Source organism: Anomalospiza imberbis, chromosome 4, assembly GCF_031753505.1.
Source record: "Anomalospiza imberbis isolate Cuckoo-Finch-1a 21T00152 chromosome 4, ASM3175350v1, whole genome shotgun sequence".
Lineage (NCBI taxonomy): Eukaryota > Metazoa > Chordata > Aves > Passeriformes > Viduidae > Anomalospiza > Anomalospiza imberbis.
This window is the reverse complement of record NC_089684.1, coordinates 44,843,636-44,850,425: the sequence shown is the minus strand read 5'-3', so window position 1 is coordinate 44,850,425 and position 6,790 is coordinate 44,843,636.

The window sequence follows — 6,790 nt, the reverse complement described above, 5'->3', positions numbered from 1 at the left end:
CCAAAAATATCAGTTCAGATACCTGCTTGAACACATACATTCCTTTCCCTTTACTAATTTAAACCTAATAGAACACTCTGAAAAATTATCCCTCATATCTCATGTAGCCTAAGGGGGGAATCTCTTATCAGAGCATGGCTCATTTCCCAGGTTAGGAGAGAGGAATTCCTGCCTCATCGTTGTTCCTCACTTGTTGAAAACAGCTCAGTAGGACAAAGGAAAAAAAAACCAAAAACAAACAAACAAAAACAAACCCCAAGGACCCTTAATATAAGTGATGGACCGCAGCTTTGGGATTAAGAACGGGGAACATGAGTCTGCTCCCTGTGCTGTCTGGACCTGGCGGAACAATGGAGTGTTGTGGGCAAAGGAGGAGTCATGTTGAGGTCAGAGAACAAAATCTGTTGTTGTTTTCTATTTTTTCCCTTATGCAGGGAATAATTTTCTTTCAATGTGGCATTTATTTGGGATTCGGGGAAATGAGAATGTTGAGGGGAGAATGAGAAGTGTTTCCAGCATTCTGAGGAAACACAATTTACCTCTTCTGTAACATGCTGTGCTCTACAGAGCAGCAATTCCTTCCTGACATTCTTTGGGAACCCAAAGATGCACATCCTATTAAACAGGGATTATTGTGACCAGCCTTGCTAAGCTATCTTCCAGTATGGCCCGGCAAAACTTGCCCAGGCATGCCCAAAGCAGCTCCTCAGGAATGGTTCTGGATGCCTAAGAGCTGTGTATTGACTGGCAGGGGATGATACAGAGGTGTTGATTGGGCCCTGTGGCATGTGGATTTCCACACTGAAATAGGCTTACAAACCGTGGTGATTAAGGGACACAGAGTAATTAACGCTCCAGACACAGGCATTGTCTGCCCACTCTGGACACCCACGGAGGAAAAACAGGGGTCACTTAGAACAACAGCTCGCTTGAGTCACTTATGCAAAGAGCTCCACACCATTTACAGCCACTAATTAATCCAAGTGTCCCTTATAATGCTCCATACCCCATTATTCCGGTATGGAGGACAGCAGCAGTGCTGACACCTGGAAGGCAGAAGTCTCAGAGTAGTGTTTTTATACAAAATACACATATTAGAAAGCACCTATCAAGGCTCCACGAGTACTCAAACTGAGAAACAATTCACAGATTCTGCTGCTTCAAGAGCAATGGGATCAGTGCTTTGGGGATAAAAGCTACCAAACCTTGACATGGGCTTCCCCTCACCAGGCCCTTTGGGAAGGAACAAGTCTAGGAGATGAAATGATTAATAAATCTGTCAGAGTTTAAACCTTGTTCCCCAGACAGCAGCCCCTGAGGGAAAGTGGCATTCGATCCTCCAGTAGCCATGGGAGCAATGTTCCCTCTGATCCAGCTCCTGTCTGCCCAGAGGAGTGTAATTCCACACCTCTCACCTGGTGCTCCCGGAAATTGAGTTCAGCATTCATAAATAAATTAATTTATTCAGATTTATCACTTGCTGCCTATGAGACCAAAGGAGAGCAAGGCATCCCGATAAGAGATTAAATGGAGGTTGGTGTTAGGGTAGAGATTCACTGGACAAACCCAGAGAGGAGCAGTGACAGTGCCTCTCCCAGAGACCACACCCTGAGTTCCAAGCAGCTGCTGGAATAAGGAAGGGAGGGGGCAGAAAAGAGAAACCCAGCATAGTTGCTCAGGAAACTCAGAGCAGAAAGTATTTCGAGCTAACAAAACCCAAACACAAATCAATGGAAACTTAGTAAGTTTAGGACAGAATCGCTGCTATAATTTAACTAAATCTGCCATCTACTGATAGCACATACTTTGCTCACTGAAAATAACAGCTACCTTATTTATAGAAGAACCCCTATACCAGCACAGCTGCACCACAGTCCTGGGACAAGACTCCCAAGATGAGTTTACTAAAAGAGAGAAGTCCAAAGATCTACTGGGAAGCAGTTCTTTCTTAGAAAATGTTCTTGTTCCCAGTAGCTCGCATAAAAGTTGTAAAGCACAGCTAAAAGCTAAATTGCACGCAGTGCTAAAACCCTGATTCTTGAAGGAAATTCCAAGTCTTCATTCACTGAGAATTTTCACTGACACAAAAGGATTCTGTTCCAGAAATAACACCAGGGACAGGCCCCTGCCTATTATTTCATGGCTCTGAGGAAGCCCATGTATACCACATTGGGAACCAGAGAATTCCATGATCCCTGACACCAGCAGAGCAGGAGGAAAAGGCTGCAGAGTGAGCTGGCTCTGTGCTGAACCCGATGCTCTGCCTGTGTTGCATTGGAGGCCTCTCCCCACACACAGAGCTGGAAAGATCCAGAAAGCGCTCAGGAGCAAACACAGCACGAGTCCAGCACAACCTATTTTTTTAGGATCATCAAATCTCGTTTCGGAGGGTTTGGAAATAGCTCCGGCATGAGAAGAGGAAGGAGGAGCCTTGCCCCCAGTGCAAACCCTCACGTAAAGACAGCACAAAGGAAGGCACTCCTGGTGACTTCACCAGGGCCACAGCAACACCACCTGCAGTTTTGTCGCTCATGGGTTGTAGCTGCCCCACCTTGTTCAAACTTCACTCTATGGTCACTGAGAAACAGGAAGGAAGCAGGAGAGACTCCAAATCTGTGACACATTCAGAACTTGCCCAGTGACTGCAATTATTCATGATTTCTGTGGGGGGTGGATGCAGGTACCACCCTTTGTCTTAGTCCTTGCTGGCTTACGCGACTGTCAGAAATCTATGCTGCATCTCCTAGGCCTAATAAAATACAACTTCCTCCTGCTTTTTGTAGCTCATCCCTCCAGATGCACGTACCCACTTGCTGCAGGCAGCACCTGAACAGCAGCTGGAGGCGCAGCCCCAGTCCTGCTCCCACTGTGGCACAGGGAACCTTCCAGGAGCCCAGGGAATGCCATCAAATGGCAATGATCTGCCTTCAGTGCAGGTTAAATTGTCTGAAAGGCAGCTGTGTGTTTCAATAGCCTCCTGCTTGTCGAAGCACGACCACAGAACCAGCAGTTGGCTCAGAGGCCTCCTTTAATAACCATTTGTTACTGGAAGGTGCATTTAATTCACTGTATATTTTTGTCACTTACTTTAAGTGGGTTCTTTTATTTAATTGACAGGATAATTCTAGGCAGTGTTGTACTTAAGGCTTTGGAAAGTTTTGTTGTTTTTTTTTTTTTTTTAGAAAGGTGGTTCTGCATAATTTCAGGAGGCGTTTTCAAAATCACAGGGATTCTGCATAAATGGAATTTAAATTAGTCATTAAAAGTTAAACCAAGGAAAAAAATAAAGGCAGTCACCTTCCTGTATGTAGAACTAGGCAACTGCTGAGTAAAATGATTTGCTAGGAAGCATTCAGCTCTAAGGACTGCATATTGTAAATTTATTTTATGAATTTACATTTATTTTCCAATTTAACACTTCCCTTTTCCATAAAAGATGAGAAGCCCTTAATTATCTCACAAAATACTCCTTTCTCTCCTTTCCCAGGCATTTCCCCCCTTGCTTTCCCAACGACAGCCTTTAGTCATTTCACGTCCATTGGGGCATAATGGGCTGCTCTTATTCCCCCATAATTTACACCTCTGTTTCATGAGACAAACTGCTCTGTGAGGGGTGAACAGAGACGCACAAATCTCCACGCCCAGCCCCACAGATGTTTCCCAAGGAACAGCTGCAGGAACATTGCCAGCATAGTTCTGTCTTTATATTCCGCATCCAGGCACGTTTCACTCACACACTCTTGCTACTTGCCAGAAGAAATAATTCAGACAGACTTTCTCAGATGCACCGGCAGCCAACATGATCCTAATCCACACAGAGAAGTGCCAATTATCCATTGGGAAAGGCACATCTACAACCATCACAGCAACACTATTCCTTTTGTAAGGTTATAAACTCCTACAGTGCTGATATCAACTCCCCAGGACACAAAACATCCAGTTACAAATATTGATCTCTACAGGAAAGCATAGCCACAGCCAGGAAATTAACAAGAACTGCCTTTTAAAAACTGAGAAAATCAAGGAATTTTTATGTTTTGGAAGCGAAAAATGGAAGAAAACCTGTATTCAATGACACCCCACTGCCAACACTGAGAAGGTAAAACTGGGAATGCTGCTAAGGAGGAGGCACATTTGTGTCACTGTTGGTGTTCTTGCACGTTCTGACACGTGTTCCCAATTAATAATCTATTTTCTGGGAAGAATGATGGATTTACTGGTGGGACCCCCAGGGTGAAGGGGACAGTCTGAAGATATTACTGTCACCCAGCTGAATGAAATAGAGCTGGAACAGAACACGTTCCAAATAGCAAAGCAAACGGCAGAAAACAGCAGCTCTGGTTGAGAAAATTACATTATGGGGCTGTTTATTTAGTAAAACTAAATCAGGTAAAAAGGTTAATTTAGTGTCTGCAGTTCCCCTCTCAGAATTAATCACTGAGTGAGGTGAAAGAGGTGCTTCATTTGCTAAATGTGAGCACATATTTCACTGTTCTGGATGAAAGCAGAACTGTGTCCTGGTGTTTTGAGGAGCTCCATGCTGGGAACAGATAGGAAGAGAATCTTGTGCAGCTCAAAGAGAAGGGCTTGTTTTCCTAGTAAATAATTTAAATTCCTGCTGGTAGGAAGAGCAGGGTGGGAACAGCTACATAAAGTCCTGAGAGGCCGTGGAGACGTTCCACTCGAGCTGACACTCCTGTCACTCCACTGATGGTACTTCCTAAGGTCAACAACCTTCCTTAACAGCTGCACTGCAAAGCTACATTTAAGCTCCAAGAAATGAAGGAGCCTGCATCTAGTTTCCTTTTTTCTTTTGCCACATTCTTCAGGAATACCGGTTGGGGGGAGGGGGTGTTTAAATTTTTTTCCCCAAAGGGAAGCTAATTGTTGCCTGTAGGAACAAGCCCAGCTGATACACTCATAAGATGGAACAGCCTAATAATTTGTATATACTGATTTCCACACAACTTACTTGGAAAATCAGCATTCCATAGATTGATTCGTTGCACAAATAAAAGGTGAAGGTTTTCCAAAAACTACTAGTGATTTTGTATAGTTATTTTTCACAGAGCCGAGACAGTTCAGTGCTCAAACTCATTTCATTCCTCCGGGAGAGTTCCTTTGTACTGGTAATTTTTCCTTGACAAGCACTTACTCCCTGGAAGCTGAGCAAAGCCTTGTCAGGTAATTTCACCATAAACCATGTTTTTAGGGTTCTCCTTGTTTCCTTCTGCTGCTTTCCCCAACATTCCACATTTGCAAACTATCCCTCTCAGAAAGAAAATGGAGTTTAACTTTCTTTTCAGCTTCCGGAAAAATCAAGAAAGCCTCAGCGTCTGTTTCTTTTTTTTTTTTTTTTTTTTTTTAAAGGTTTTGTTTTTTAAACCAGCATCAGTATTGTCTCCTCTGGGCTGATCAAAGCCTGCTTGCTACTTGAAGGATCACAGGTTAGCAAAAAATATAGACAAGTTACGTAATGGCTGGAGTCAAAGCACAAACACAGTGGTAACTACAGGGATGACTGGACTTGCTCTGTCACAGAGGGAACTTGACCAGCTGAACCCAAACAGTTCAGCTGTTACTTTTATTTTTTTTGCAAGTTATTTTTATAAGCTCGCATGTTTGCAGCCCCTTGGGATACTCAAATGCTTTACAAACTATTTTAATGTAGCCTCACAACCTGCCTGACACAAAGGTGAGTTTCCCTTTGCTCTGAGGCTGCTGTGTGCACGTAGATTTGAACTTCCCGAGCTGAACTTTGAGTGCACCTAAGTTGGGTGGGTATGAAAATTACCAGTAACCTTTGCATCCCTGGTTGGCAGGGACCTTAAAGATCATTCCAGTCCTAGCCCTGCCACGGGCAGGGCCACCTTCCACTATCCCAGGCTGCTCCAAGCCCTGTCCAACCTGGCCTTGGACACTTGCAGGGATCCAGGGGCAGCCACAGCTTCTCTGGGTAACCTGTGACAAGGCCTGCCCAGCCTCGCAGGGAAGGATTTCCTCTAAAACCCCATCTAACCCTTGCCTTTCTTGTCAGCCTCTTTGCATCTTTGCAAGAGCCTATTGCCTCTTTGCATCTCTCCTTGCAAAAGAGGCCCAAACACGTGGAGTTCACGCTCCATCTCCTTCCCAGCAGTGCCACTAAATCCCTGGGTTGTGGTCACTGCCACAAACTGCCACTGGGATTTGGGAAAACTGCCACAGCCTTACAGACTTCTTAAAAACTGACTTTTTAGCAATGAGTCCCAAAAGAATTAGAATGGAATTGTGAAAGTGAGATAAAATTCCAGCAGGACTTGGCCTTCTCTATACCTTCTAAAAGTCATATTCTGTTTCAAGATAAAAATTAATAAAAATGAAAGGGAGCAGCACATGACAGGCTTGGGTTTGAAGAACAGTTCACCCTGAGCATAGGGGAGCTGCTGCAGCAAAAATAGCCTTTAATTTCAGTCTTATATGTTACTAGGGAAAGGGTTAAAAAAAGCTTGAGATGGATGAATTTTTAGTGAACTGCTTCAGAGTTAATTTGCTGGAAAATGAATAGAAAAAAAATAAATCTATGTTCTCTCTCGATGATTTATGTCACTGTGCTTATTATCTCCGGAGGAAATCCTCCTTTGTGTGCTGTCTGAACAGCCAATAACTACAGATTCTGGAAGGAGTTTAAAGAAAACAATTTGCCTTTGCTCTGAACTTCTTGCTTTTATCTCTTCATTTCAACCTCGGGTGGTGCAGCAAGATTCTGACACTCATCTCCTTGCCAGGATTTGCATGCCAAGTATTTATTCTC